We start from the raw sequence: 15,682 nt of genomic DNA on the forward strand, positions 1-15,682 counted from the left end.
TAAGCTGATCCGTCTATTATTTTTCAAGTCTTTGGCGTCCCCTTTCTCATGGATTAGGATTATGTTAGCGCTTTTCCAAGATTCCGGTACGCTTGAAGTCATGAGGCATTGCGTATACAGGGTGGCCAGCTTTTCTTGAACAATCTGCCCACCATCCTTCAACAAATCTGCTGTTACCTAATCCTCCACAGCTGCATTCCCCATTTGCATAGTTGGGAGCTATTCCGGCGTTACTTGTGGGATTTCAATTTCATCTAGACTATTCTCTCTTCCATTATCGTCGTGGGTGCCACTGCTACTGTATAAATCTCTATAGCTCTTCTCAGCCACTTGAACGATCTCATCCATATTCGTAATGGTATTGCCGGCTTTGTCTCTTAACGCATACATCTGCTTGTTGCCTATTCCTAGTTTCTTCTTGACTGATTTTAGGCTTCCTCCGTTCCTGAGAGCATGTTCAATTCTATCCATATTATACTTCCTTCCATATGTCAGCTGTCTTACGCTTGTTGATTAACTTCGAAATTTAAGCCAGTTCTATTCTAGCTGTAGGGTTAGAGGCTTTCATACATTGGCGTTTCTTCATCAGATCTTTCGTCTCCTGCGATAGCTTACTGGTATCCTTTTTAACGAAGTTGCCACCGACTTCTATTGCTGACTCCTTAATGATGCCGATGAGATTGTCGTTCATTGCTTCAGCACTAAGCGCCTCTTCCTCTGTTAAAGGCGAATACCTGTTCTGTAGCTTGATCCGGAATTCCTCTATTTTCCCTCTTACCGCTAACTTATTGATCAGCTTCTTATGTACCAGTTTCTTCCGTTACTTCCTCAAGTCTAGGCTAATTCGAGTTCTTACCATCCTATTGTCACTGCAGCGCACCTTGCCGTGAACGTCCACATCCTGTATGAAGCCAGGGATGGCACACAGAATAAAGTCTATTTCATTTCTAGTCTCATCATTCGGGCTCCCCCACGTCCACATTCGGCTATGCCGCTTGCGGAAGAAGGTATTCATTATCCGCATATTCTGTTCTGTAAAGTCTACTAATAACTCTCTCCTGCTATTCCTAGTGCCTATGCCATATGCCTGCACTGCCTTGTCTCCAGCCTGCTTCTTGCTTACCTTGGCATTGAAGTCGCCCATCAGTACAGTATATTTTGTTTTGACCTTACCAATCGCCAATTCCACGTCTTCATAGATACTTTCGACTTCCTGGTCATCATGACTGAATGTAGGGGCGTACACCTGTACGACGTTCAAATTGTACCTCTTATTAAGGTTTACAACAAGACGCACCACCCTCTCGTTAATGCCATAGAATTCCTGTACGTTATCAGCTATATTCTTAATCAGGAATCCGACTTCTAGTTCTCGCCTCTCCGCTAAGCCCCGGCAGCACAGGACGTACCCGCTTTTTAGCACTGCACATGCTTCATTTGTCCTCCTAACTTCACTGAGCCCTATTATATCCCATTTACTGCCCTCTAATTCCTCCAATAGCACTGCTATACTCGCCTCACTAGATAACGTTCTAGCGTTAAAGGTTGCCAGGTTCAGATTCCAATGGCGGCCTGTCCGGGTGCAGCGGTGGCGTAGAGGTAGAACATCCGCCTCGCGTGCAAGAGGACCGTAGTTGGAATCCCGCTGCCGCGCAATTTCCCACCGGATCTTAAAAAAATATCCGGGTGCTGATAAAATTGCACAAACAGGCCTGGAGTGCGGCCTGATCCCGGTGACCAGAACCGGTAACGCACTACCTCACCAGAGCAGGATTGGCCACCCTGGTGAAGTACTTGGCCACAACCTCCCATATGAACACAACAATCAAACCCGCATCGGCGCTCCGTAAATATGGCCGTGAGATCAAGCGAAGTCGCGTAGTGTGGATTGCGAGTCACGTCATCTGCATTGTCCCATTGCACGTTTCAATGTCGGCCTACGGCGTGAATAACCTTTGAAGAGGTGATAATCTACAAGCGGAGACATGCCGAGAGCCTTCCACACTTCCGTAGTTGAGCCTTAGATATAGACATCATGTTACTGAAATTACTTCTTTGTGTTATCTATGTGGTACTTTTTGAAAAAGGTGATCTGGCGATTGTGTTGACACTATGTTTACTGTGGCGATTCGAGGTAGTGTTCAAGCCAGGTGGTCCAGGCACAGGAATGAGTACATACTGGAGTAGGAGCAAAAGAGGTCTATTTACGTATTGAAGTAAGTAGTCAGATTCTTGTATGAGTTCCCCCAGTCAGACTCGAGATATACTTTTAGAGCAGTTATTTTTACCCAGTTCACTACACAAGGAAATGCTGTGACTGTGTCTCGTATAGTCAGAAGCGTCGCACAGTTCACAGCAGTCCACCCATCGCTGCCCCAACTTGCTAGACTTCGCCTTTGATGTGTAACCTTCGCATCGCCTACGATTCAATGACGAGGCAATGACAAGGCACGCAAGTGTTGATGCTGTTCCCACACAAGTCGAAGACTTTGACTGTTTGCAACAATTAGTGAGTTCATTGTGACAGTCAGCTTGTAGCGAGTTGAGGAGCCTTGAAAGTCATTACCACTTTTCACAGAATGTGGCAGTTGCTGTTACCTCGACGGGAGATTCTTTGTTTGTCCGTCGGTAATCAGCGCCGGTCACCGTTGCCTACTGCGCAGGCGCTGCTGAAGTGGTTGCTTCATGGCAAGCGCCGGAGGAATGCTTATCATTTGCTATGGACACACCCACATATATATATATGTATATTAGAACAGCTGTGTGCACTCTTTTACTCCTGTCTAATGACCATTCCATAGGTGCAGTACTGCGGTTTTGGTGCTGGTGTATGTAGAGATATTATTTGCGCGCTTGTGTACCTGCGTGTATAATCCGTTTTGATACCTCAGTGTTTAGTTGCAATTTTTAAATATTGTTGGTTAAGTAATGAACTTGCACTTTCGGTAGCGAACATTGAGGTAGCCTATTCTCCATTGTTCCTGCGTCCAAAAATATAGAGCAAATGCCTTCAAAGACTGTTGATTTTGTTGATGCAGTGTAGTGCTGAAAGATGATATGCGTTTCATGAAGACGTAGAGTAGCATTTGACCTTGCGCTGCGTTGTGTTAAGACCAGTGACTGCCCGTGTCGAGCGCATGATGAGTGTTCATCGTGCCTTTCATTCTTTATACTCTCCTTAACTTTATTCATAAGTTTAAATTCATTTGCAGTTGTTTTAATGAAATGATGTGGCTTCTGCAAGATATGAATGTAGCGTTTTAGCGATTCCTCTTCCCGATGAGATGAATATACCGCCACCTACGTGACAGCATGAAACATGAATGACGTAGCGTAGAATTCGCTGAGCTGCCTTAGCTTTTTCTTAGTGTCATTCGCTTTTGTTGATATTCAACTGCGAAGGAATAGTTTTGCCTTGCATATAAATTTGAGTTTCTTGTTGCTTTAATTGCCTGGCACAAAATAAAAGTGAGAATATAGTACTAGATGTTGGTTATGTGTGATGTTGCATTCACCACAAGCACAGCGCGTGGTGACACTGAGTTGCGGGCGGCTAATTAATTCACTTTTTCGCATAGCGTTTGGTGTGGCTTTAGCTTGATGGCGAAAAGCGGCCAAAACAAGAAAATCTATTTAATGAATTTTGGCCCTAAATTATTTAAACCTACCTTCTCAAATCACATGCATGTATTCCTGCCAGGAAAGTTTTAAAATACCATTATTGATAATTTTTAAATACTATTACATTGATAATAATAAACGCATATAAGTAAATGTGGTGATCCTACCAAAACACTGTTATTCATAACGGCGTACCTTGTGTGAAAAAACTACAAAGCATTTCGTATTTCAAAAAGAATTACAAAATAGAAAAATGAAACAGATCTGTATGCGTACGTGCGTGTAAATCGAGTACTTATTTACCAGCTGCTATTGCTTAATCGTAAAGGATTACAAGGTACAATTAAAGAAGCACAAGAATAGCAGATAGTTGAGACATGAAGTCAAAAAGGCACACTAAGCTGAAAAGAGTAAAACCAGTTCCTCGCATTGAAAGCTGTCAAAACGTTGAAGCTGGTGGTCGTTCTCTGAAGTTTGAACTCCTCTTTAGCGCGATTTTCTTGAAAGCCTTTTGTCTCTTTGTCTTCGTCTTCCTAGATTCGAGTTTCGGTTACGTTGGGTTTTGGACTATCGTTTTACTTGCTCCAAAGGAAGCACAGAAGGTGCGGTAAGTTTCCCATGTTTGTGTTTTCCATCTTCTTCACATTTTTTACTGCCTGCTCAAGCTCGCTGTTGGTCTGCTAGCCGAGTCACAGATCTGAAACGACCATTTCCCATACTGCGAAAGAGGCTACCAAAGTGTTGAACTGGTGAACTTCCTCGTTTGAGTAGAAGAGCCGAATTGCTGGAGGTGCAACGCTCCGAGCTTCCTCGCTCGTGAAAAACCTACTTTCGAGCAGGACAATATCCAGCAGAAGCAACACCCTCCGATCTTTGTGACGATGGTAGGCTTGCGCGTTCCTCCGCTGGCTCTTTGCTTGTGCTTCTCGCTCTCGACGCTAGGCATTTCCGCGAAGTCGGCGCTGCCGCTCACGCCGAGTGGAATCCATGGGGTGAAAGCGTGCTAGCCGGTGAAACACCTGCTCCCATACCCCGCTCCTCCCCTCTCCCCCGACGCGTGCTCTGATTGGTCCGCTCCCCCTTCCCCGCGGCACGCCCTCTGATTGGTCCACTCCCATTTCCGCGGCGCCCCGTTCTTACCTTCGGCGCGTCATCTAGCGCTGAGCTCCGGAACCTACCCTCCGGCTTGACAGGGGACAGACGGCGAAGGCTGGACTTAGAACAACTCCCCTGTTAAAAAGTACTCACAGAGAAACTCAGAGAACACAAGGGGAAGGCGCGAGCTCAAATTCAAGACGATGAGAAAAACGAGAACCAGGTGAAAGCGGGAGCCAAGGTTTCGACAAGGGGACTTGTCTTCTTCAAGGCGACATATGCTTTTCTCGCGACAATATATATGGGTGGGGTTCTTCTAAAGGGGAGAAAGGCGGGTGCGTGCGGGAACAAGCGAACGTGTGTTAAGGGCGAGGATGGAGAATTGAGAATAAAGGAGTGCTTTGCACAAGGCCAGTGACACGGCCCTCTACAAATCACGTGTCAACGGCCGTGTGTCAGCCGGCGTATCAATGGCGTGCACAGCACCCCTCTATTACCCGTTTCGCTGGTGGTCGTTGACTATCGTGTCTCTTTGAACTAACATACGCAGAAGTGAAGGAATTGAAGCCGTTTCGAAATGCCGCGCAGTAACTCCCCAAGTGCACGCTCCTGAAGTTTACCTGTCACTCCTTAGGTTAGTTCTCATGCTCAACTATTTAGAATTCGATTCTGTTCACTATCTGCAATCTTTCGGCACAAGCATGGGAACAGCATTCGCTCCCAAGTATGCGAACATTTTCATGGGACAGCTTGAAGCAGAACTGTTGGAATCCTGCTCTTTAAAAGCCCACACCAATTTTTGTTACTTTGACGACATACTTATAATATGGGAACATGGCACTAGCGCGTTAACTGACCTAATTAGCCATTTTAATCGATTTCCCAAGAGTATTAAATTTGCTGCTCATCACTCTCCTAGTCAGATCAACTTTGTCGACACGAAGTTCTACAAGGAGAACGGAAAACAGAACGACACCTTACCGGAAGCCTACGGATAACTAGCAACATTTAGACTACAGCAGTCATCACCTTCGACACTGCAAGCAAGAAATTTTTTATCGGACCAGCGAAATGACTCAGAATAATGTGCTGTGATGGACACAATTATATCCACCACCTGAATGACCTTAAAACAATGCTAGCAGAAAGAAACTATCAAAAAGTTGCCCTCGATAGAGCCTATAATGCCGTGTCCAGATTGAAGAGACAGTCGGAATTAGCGAAGAAACAGCCGATGCCAGAATCTGACAGACCGCCAGCATGTATAACAAAATATTCTAATACACTCCTAAGCATAAACAACATCCTGCGAAAATGCCACCCGATATTATCAATTAACGAGCGTCTGAGAAAAGCGTTCCCGGATGTACCAAGGATTACCTATAGCCGCCACAGGAACATTAAAAACATATTAGTGTATGCAAGTCAACCAAGATCATTCTCCCGTAAAAAAGCATGTTGTCGCCCCAGGTGCAAAACTTGCAGGCTCCGAAGAAGTGACCTTAAAACTAAAAGCACTGCAAATACTTATGCACACGAAGTCAAATCTAGCTTTACATGTGCAAGTTGGGCTGTGTTTTACCGGCTTGAATATTCCTTCTGTAAGAAACAATATATCGGTGAAACGGGACAATCAATGAGCGTTAGAATGAATGGAGATCGCGCGCAAACTCCCTAAAAGGCTTCCCAAAGCCATTCCCGAGCATTTAAACCAACCAGGTCATAACTAGGATGAACCTTATTACATCTTACAGTCAAATCCCTCTTCTGAACGAGAAAGAAAATGCAGAGAATCATACCTTAACCATAAGCTCAAGACATTGCAACCAATATGTATAAAGCTTTCAAAGGGAGCTTTAAAATGTATTCGCTATGCTAAATTTCAAGCTATAGGTAACACTTCGTTTGGTTGCTTAGTGTTTTTATTATCTTTATTTATAAATAGTTAATTCATTCATTTATTTATTCCATATCACTATTTTCTTTTTTCTTTAACGAGCACTGGTTTCTGCCGCTCCATCTATTATCTCTTTCAGAGACCCGATAGCCCACGATGACAAGCGAAACAGGTAATAGATGGCTGCTGTGCACCCCGTTGACACGTGATTGACAGACGACTGTGTCACTGGCCTTGTGCACAGCGCTCCTTTATTCTCAATAATACACCTTCGCTCGTTTCCGCACCCACCCGCCTTACGCCCTCTCCCCTTTAGAAGAAACCCACCTATATATACTGTGGCGAGGAAAACATATGTGGCCGCGAAAAAGACAAGTAAAATCCCGCTTTCGCCTTGTTATCATTTTGCTCATAGTCTCAAATACAAAGTGTGTTTTTTTTTTACTTGCTTTCACGTGTAGTAGGAATGTTGTCTTCATTTCTAGCAAACACTAGGCACGGGAGAACATTATCAGTTCTCTGTTGACAGTGCATTTCATTACTTAATTCAATTGTAACGGCTCCATTAAAAACTGAAAGCAGAGGTTGATGCAAGGATTAGATGCGTGTATGGATGTCTCCTGATGGCCTTCGTTATTCGGGTCTTCGTGGACGGTTGCAAAGGACAACAAGGGCTGGTTCGTCTTAATGGTGCACGAATTTGGCAAGCTTCGCCCACAACCTACCGAGGTTGGCTAGTGGCTATGGTGTTGGACTGCTAAATACAAGGTCGCGGGTTCATATCCTAGGCACGGCGGCAGGATTTCGATGAGGGCAAAAACACCGGTGTACTTAGATTTAGGCGCACGTTAAGAAAACCTAGGTTCTCACAATTATTCCGCAGTCCTATAGCCAGATCGTGGTTTTGGCGCGTAAAACACCGTAATTTAATATTTTTCAGCTTCGCACACAGAAAGCGAATATTTTCTTCATGATTTGGGGAGGTCGAATCCAACCGTCTCTCGTAGCTGACAGCATATGTCGAGGTATGTCATCCATGACGCGTTCGAGAAAACATCTTGTCTAAGTCAGCGTTACAACACACGTCTTGTATTTATTTATTTATTTACAAATACTGCAATCCCGTTACGATATTTTTGATAGAATCATTATGACATGATTAGCAGGACAAACAAAAGAAAAATTAGATGTACAAGTACTCGTAAAACGACAATACAGATATCATGAAATAAAAGATACGCTTCGAGTACAATGGAACCAATGCATCTACTGCAAGTGCAAATTTAACACGGCGAAAAAGAACAATAACGAAATTACTCAATATGGGACATAAACAAATTCAGGGATGGCTGCAACACCGCATCGTTGGACAGCTGATTCCATTCAGTTACGACCCTGGGAAAAAAATGAGTATTTAAAGCAGTTTTTGCGTGTAGTGAAGCGGGTAATTGTTAGTGCATGCCGTTGTCTTGTAGCATAATCAGATGAAAAGCAGATAAGCTCGGAAATATCTACGCTGTAGTGTCTGTTGATGAGCTGAAAGAAAAATTTTAATCTGAGAACAGGATTGCTTTGGGTCAGAGTTGGCAGAATGGCTCTGTTTAGCAAGGCTGTCATCGACGTGCGACCAAAGCTGTTATATATATAACGAACCTCCCACTTTTGAATACCTTCTACTTTACTGTTTCCTTTCTTAGTGAAAGCTTATCAAATTATGGATGCGTAATCTAAAAGCGGCAGCACAGTTGCATTGAATGCAAGAAGGCGAGCCTCAGGTATTGTCAGTACCAAAGGCCGCCTGAGACAAGAAAAGCTTTTGATTGGCGGAATCGCAAACAGTGTTGATGTGTTCGTTCCATCTAAGATCTTTAGATATCCAAATCATCATCATCATCAGCCTAGTTACGCCCACTGCAGGGCAAAGGCCCCTCCCATACTTCTCCAACTACCCCAGTCATGTACTAACTGTGGCCATGTTGTCCCTGCAAACGTCTTAATGTCATCCGCCCACCTAACTTTCTGCCGCCCCCTGCTACGCTTCCCTTCCCTTGAAATCCAGTCCGTAACCCTTAATGACCATCGGTTATCTTCCCTCCTCATTACATGTCCGGCCCATGCCCATTTCTATTTCTTGATTTCAACTAAGATGTCATTTAACCGCGTTTGTTGTCTCACCCAATCTGCTCTTTTCTTATCCCTTAACGTTACACCCTTCATTATTCTTTCCATAGCTCGTTGCGTCGTCCACAATTTAAATAGAACCCTTTTCTTAAGCCTCCAGGTTTCTGTCCCGTAGGTGAGTACTGGTAAGACTTAGCTGTTATACACTCTGCTCTTGAAGGATAATGGCAACCTGCTGTTCATGACCTGAGAATGCCTGCCAAACGCACCCCAGCAGTTCTTATTCTTCTAATTATTCCAGTCTCATGATCCGGATGCGTGGTCACCACCTGCCCTAAGTAGATGTATTCCCTTACCACTTCCAGTGCCTCGCTACCTATCGTAAACTGGTGTTCTCTTCCGAGACTGTTAAACATTACTTTAGTTTTCTGCAGATTAATTTTCAGACCCACCCTTCTGCTTTGCCTCTCCAGGTCAGTGAGCATGCATTGCAATTGGTCTCCTGAGTTACTAAGCAAGGCAATATCATCAGGGAATCGCAAGTTGCTAAGGTATTCTCCATCAACTTTTATCCCCAATTCTTCCCACTCCAGGTCTCTGAATACCTCCTGTAAACATGCTGTGAATAGCATTGAAGAGATCGTATCTCCCTGCCTGACGCCTTTCTTTATTGGGATTTTGTTGCTTTCTTTTTGGAGGACTACGGTGGCTGTGGAGCCGCTATAGATATCTTCCAGTATTTTTTACATATGGCTCATCTACACCCTGATTCCGTAATGCCTCCATGACTGCTGAGGTTTCGACTGAATCAAACGCTTTCTCGTAATCAATGAAAGCTATATATAAGGGTTGGTTATATTCTGCACATTTCTCTATCACTTGATTGATAGTGTGAATATGGTCTATTGTTTAGTAGCCTTTACGGAATCCTGCCTGGTCCTTTGGTTGACAGAAGTCTAAGGTGTTCCTGATTCTATTTGCGATTACCTTAGTGAATACTTTGTAGGCAACGGACAGTAAGCTGATCGGTCTATAATTTTTCAAGTCTTTGGCATCCCCTTTCTTAAGGATTAGGAATATGTTAGCGTTCTTCCAAGATTCCGGTACACTCGAGGTTATGAGGCATTGCGTATACAGGGTGGCCAGTTTCTCTAGAACAATCTGACCACCATCCTTCAACAAATCTGCTGTTACCTGATCCTCCCCAGCTGCCATTCCCCAATTGCATAGGTCCCAAGGCTTTCTTTACTTCTTCCAGCGTTACTTGTGGCATTTCAAATTCATCTAGACTATTCTCTCTTCCATTATCGTCGTGGGTGCCACTGCGACTGTATAAATCTCTATAGACTCCTCAGCCACTTGAACTATCTCATCCATATTAGTAACGATATTGCCGGCTTTGTCTCTTAACGCACACATCTGATTCTTGCCTATTCCTAGTTTCTTCTTCACTGTTTTTAGGCTTCCTCCGATCCAAATACCAAGGTATTATATTTGCTCAATCTCAGATAGCAAGACATTACACGCCCAGTACTGGAAATGGAGATTGCTACGCTGACGCAAAATTTTCATAAAAGCAGTTTTGTGAAAATTGATAGCCATTTGCCAATCACTACGCCATTTGACAGCTTTTTCAAAAGCTTCATATAGTCGTAGTTGGTCACTGATGCTATCTATTTCTGAACACATTACACAATCATCCGCATACAGTCTAATTTTCACAGGAAAGTCATCAACAATATCCTTAATAAAAACAAGAAACAAAAGTGGTCCGAGCACTGAACCGTGTAGAACACCAGAGTCAACGGGAATCCTCCGAGAGGCATGGTTTTTAAATGAATCATATTGATATCGGTTTGAAAGATATGCAGAAAGCGAAGTGACAATTTTGGCATTACCCAGAGGAACATCAAATTTGTGGAGTCGCTTTTTGTGGGAAACCTTATGAAAGGCTTTCGCAAAGTCCATGAAGGTTGCATCAACGTGCTTACCTGAATTTATTGCCTTAGGGAAATCGTGTACAGTAGTTACCAAGTGTGTGCAGGTAGAAAAACCCTTTCTGAATCCATGCTGATGGCATGATCATAATTTATGATTTGAAAGGAACTCGGTAATATGGCTATGTATTATATGCTCCAGCAGTTTGCATGATGTTGAACTCAAAGAGCTGTGTATTACCCTTTTTGGATATATGTTTCACTGCTGCCATTCTTCAGTCGATTGGAATCTTGATTTCGTTTAGTGATTTAGAAAACAGTACACTCAGATATTCAGAGACTCATGGCGCATAACGCTTTAAGAATTAATTTGGCAAAAGGTCAGGACCGGGTGGAATCTTAATATCAATGTTAAGGAGCACGCTAAGTGTGCCATTCTCATTAATATTAACGTCAGACAAAGGGGGCATGAAGCATGAAAATATGGCAATGAGCCATTGTCATTTGTAAACACAGATCGAAAGTGTATGTTAAATGCGTCTGCTATTACTGCACTATCATCACTCAAAACACCATTTACGACGAAAGCATCATTAATTTGTTTACTGGGAGATATTATCCTCCAGACCTTTTCAGGAGATGTTGAAGTAAATTAGGGATGTTTCTCCCCAAAGTAGCGTTGCTTATCTGAAGAAACGTTCTTTTTTAGCTCGAAGAGAGCTCGGAAATCTTAGTGAGCAAAGCGCCCAAATCTCTTTAATCGTCTTCTTAATTGCAATGTGCCCCGAGAAATCCAAGGAGATTTGCCTTTTCTTTTCTTTAACATGCAAAGAACAAAGTGCTTTATGCAATCTTTTCAAAAATCAATAAATTGATTTTACAGTGTATGAATGTCGATGCTGCTGCCCTGGAATGAGTCAAAACTAAACTGAGGCATGTTCAGTATGGCGGCTTCCTCTGTGCGCGAGTAGTTGAGCACGGAAGTGACACCAACGGACTTGTCCACAGAGACGCCCGTAACGGTAAACAACACAGCAGCGTGATCGAAAATTCCAGGCACTACTTTGCACTTTGGTTGCCCTATAATAGATCCACTTAGGAAAAATGGATCAAGGATAGAGCAGCAGTTACCTTATAATCTAGTGAATCTGTCAACTACTTGCCGGAGATCAAAAGAAAAAATCATATCAAACAACCCTTCTCGTAGCTTGTCATTAGAAACGTTTAGTGTGAAGGTTCACCAATCCACGTTTGGCATATTGAAGTCTGCACCCAGAATTAATCTATCCCCAGGCTTCACATTAGCAATCAGGTAACTTTGCAAATGAGCAATAAAATCAGGAGAGGGATTTGGTGGTCGCTAAAGTGCTCCAGTGCATGTCTAATTGCGCCATGATAAGCTTTACAGAATATGCCCTCATTGTTCGGTATATCTTGTAATCTCAAAATTTTAAAACGCTCTTTGAACAGCAAAGCAACACCCCCACCTTTGCTCCCTCGATAATTCCTGTGCACATTGTACCCACGAGGAAGAAATTCGTTATGTTATATATTTAAGCACGTTTCCGTGAGAATAGTTATTTCAGGGCTATAGGTCACCAATATTCTCTCAAGTTCTGTGAATGTGTTAACAACACTCAGGCAATTTACGTTAAGTATATAAGTTCCTGGGGCTTTTGTACAAAACACCAATTTTGATCTTTCTTTCGTTGGACATGTGCACCTTTCTTTTCATCACAGCTAAATATTACTCCGTAAATGCTCAGCTGATTGTGCAGAAGTTTGACTTTCGAGCCTTTATTTCTTTCTAGAGTAAAACTGTTCCCTAGGTTCTTTCGAACTTCTCAAACTCTACGTGAGAAACCTTGCGACGCTGAAACAGCTGTGCCCTTAATTTGAATACAGCCTTCAAAATTGACATTTTTTTCATGATAATCTAGCAACCCAAGCATTACCGCTCGTGCATGGTTAACATTTCTGCTTCCAATTCTATGACGTTTTTCTCTACATTTTTCTACATTCGCCACAGAAATACCCAGTTGGCTGTGAAACAAATCTGTTACTCTCTCTTCAAGATCATGAGAAGATTCATTGCTTGGTTCGCCGAGACCGTAAATTAACAAGTTGCTTCTTCGACTACGATTTGCTTGGTCATCTAGTTTTCCAGCAATGGAGGCTAGATTTGCGCTAACCGTAGATATCGCAGCCTCCATATCCTGGACCCGCTTGGTAACCACACTTATGTTGCTCAGTTGGCGCTCTGAACCATCAACACGATCCGTTTATGAGCTGACTTCCTTGCCAATCTCTTTCTGAAACGCCTGTACATCTTGTATAGCTTTTCTAATGAATTTTGACCGACATGTAGTTTCACCAGTATTTCCTTCTCGGTAGGGCCAGGGTTGGCCTCAACGTCACCACAAAGCAAAACATTTGCAGCAATATTTTGAAGTCGAGCAAGAAGGCCTTCAAGACACAGTGGTCAAGGCAGCAGCAGTAAAAACCCATTATCGCTACAATAGCAGGTCATCGGCAAATATCTACTGACCTAGAATACGTAAAAAAGGGGCTCCTAAGCATGTTGCCCATTTCGCTGCTGCGTTGCCCACTGGGATAGCAAGGTGCTGGCATCACTTTTAAGTCCTCCTGCAGGATCACGTGAGTCGACGTCATCCATGGCTGATCCCGTGTTTACGCTTTGATGCCAGGGCTTGCCATCTTGTTAACGTGGCACATGTCACCAGAATCCGATAACAGGATGTGAAGCCGTCCTATATCGTGATTCCACGAGGCAGTGACAGTGCGGCATCCCAACAAAAGCTCGAACTTTGCCAGCAGAGCAGCACCCTGGAATTCGTAGAAAAAGGGGCTCCTAAGTATGTTGCCCAATTCGCTGGTGCGTTGCCCACTGTCATAATCATGTTGTTGGCATGTTGAGCACACACTGAGCACATATTGCTGGCGTGTGGAGCCTGTGTGCTGCGTCGTCTTTATAGGTTTTCTGTTCCACAATTTGCAATTCAGGTTTGGCGCCAGTGAAACTTTTTCAGTCTTCCACCTATGAACGCTCGTCGTTGACGAGCAGGCCCGTGTCGTCACCGGTTAGCCAAGCTTGGTGAAAATATTTCGTCCTAATCAGCTTGGTTGCGAAATACTAATTTTCCTTGACAAACTTAGTCGTCGAGTTCCTTAGCGTCTTTGATTTGTTCTGTATCTACAGGAGTTACAGGTTCGTGCGCATGGCTAGGCCTCCAAGCCGCATGCCTTTGCGATGTTACCTTTCCATCTCTTCTGCTTGTCTTCATTGATTCCTGCTTGATGTCATTCGCAAAGCAAAGAATATATATGCCCAACTTACTCACATGAAATTGTGAATATTACTGTTTCGTTTAATTATATATATATATATATATATATATATATATATATATATATATATATATATATATATATATATATATATATATATATATATATATATATATATATATATATACACTTGGCCTGAAAGGGAAACGTAGGAGCAGGCTGGCAACTACCTCCGGAAGGGTCGCAATGCCTACCTTTTCTTTAGAGAGGAAGAATAGAAGCCAGAAACGTACAAATGGAAGGTAGGAGCAAAGGAAGGAAACGGGAAGAAGTCCAAGATGGCAATACACACAAACACAGTAGGCTCGGTCACTGCAATGCCTGCCACTTACCGGATATCCATACTAACGGAGCTACGGTGCTGCCACCCTTCACGGGACCAATAGCTAATCAAATTATTATTACTCCTTCAACCTGGAGAAAAGTACGAGAACATTGGTGTAACATAGGAAAGCTGGGCGTACAACCAGAAGCTCCATAAATCGCCTATATTGCCGTGCTGCACAAAAACTGCGAGATATGCTGTAATCGAACTTCGCCATTAAACAAAATGAACAGGGTAGGCGTACACAAAGCTTCAAAGTTGTGTAGTGTATGTTCCTTCATCGCGAAAAAAGTACTATTGCAAGTTATTTAGGTTTATTATATTTAACACAATGAATGATAAAACAATTGATGTCCATGAAACAAGAAATATTAAAAAAGCAGAACATTTCTTGCGAATAAACGAACCTGAGAGTAATTAGGGAATAGAATTATGACAGCAACTCACTCATGTAGTGAAACGTTCAACAAAAGCAGCGGCACCGCTTATCGGAACTTCACAAGTATCGGTAACAGACAGGATAAAGTTACTTGTCAGAAGCAATAGCCAGGAGACTGAACTAGAAGCACGCAAAAAATATAAATAAAGGCCTTTGCATGCATTGCCATGCTGTGCAACAATAAATACATGAAGAAAGGACACAAATGTGCAGAGATAAAGGGCATCCTGCACTCATGGGCTCGCACGTCTGGTTATTAGCGCTGTCATTGAAATGACACGAGAAATATGCAATAAACTCGGGACGCTAATCCAGGGATGTATTTCTCGCCTTTTGCTTCTGTTTCCCCGAAGGCTGACGCGCCAGTGGTCTTTACCTGTCAGCGCAAGGATTGCAAAGGCAAGCATCTATGCAGAGATTTTCCCAAAACATGGAAGGCGGGGGATGGGGCTTAACTCGTGACAGCTGCTTAACGCAATGTTTCTCCCTCTTGCAGCGTGTGTTAAAGGGAAGCTGAAAGCTTTTCCAGAAAAAATGAGTGATGAGCAGTACGTCGTGGTTTTCAACCCTCTGAATTCGAATATCGCATCGAAATTGAGCGAAAGAAAGCGATAACATTTTATTTCGATGAAAAGTGCAGCAGCAGACACGCCCAGCTCGCCCACCTCGTTTCCGCCTGTGATTGGTCGCGCGTCTCGTGACGTCAACAATTGTGTTCTTCCGGACCGACTGCTGCCGCTACACACGAAGCACGGTGCAAGGTAGTTTGGTGGTGTTTTTCTGAGACGGTCATGAAAAATTTCGAGAGCTTGCGTTTCTCTGAGGAGTTCGGCGTTAAGTGCAAACTCCACGAGAGCGAATTTGCGCGCGATGGTGAC

This window comes from Dermacentor variabilis, chromosome 7, assembly GCF_050947875.1.
Source record: "Dermacentor variabilis isolate Ectoservices chromosome 7, ASM5094787v1, whole genome shotgun sequence".
NCBI classification, from domain to species: domain Eukaryota; kingdom Metazoa; phylum Arthropoda; class Arachnida; order Ixodida; family Ixodidae; genus Dermacentor; species Dermacentor variabilis.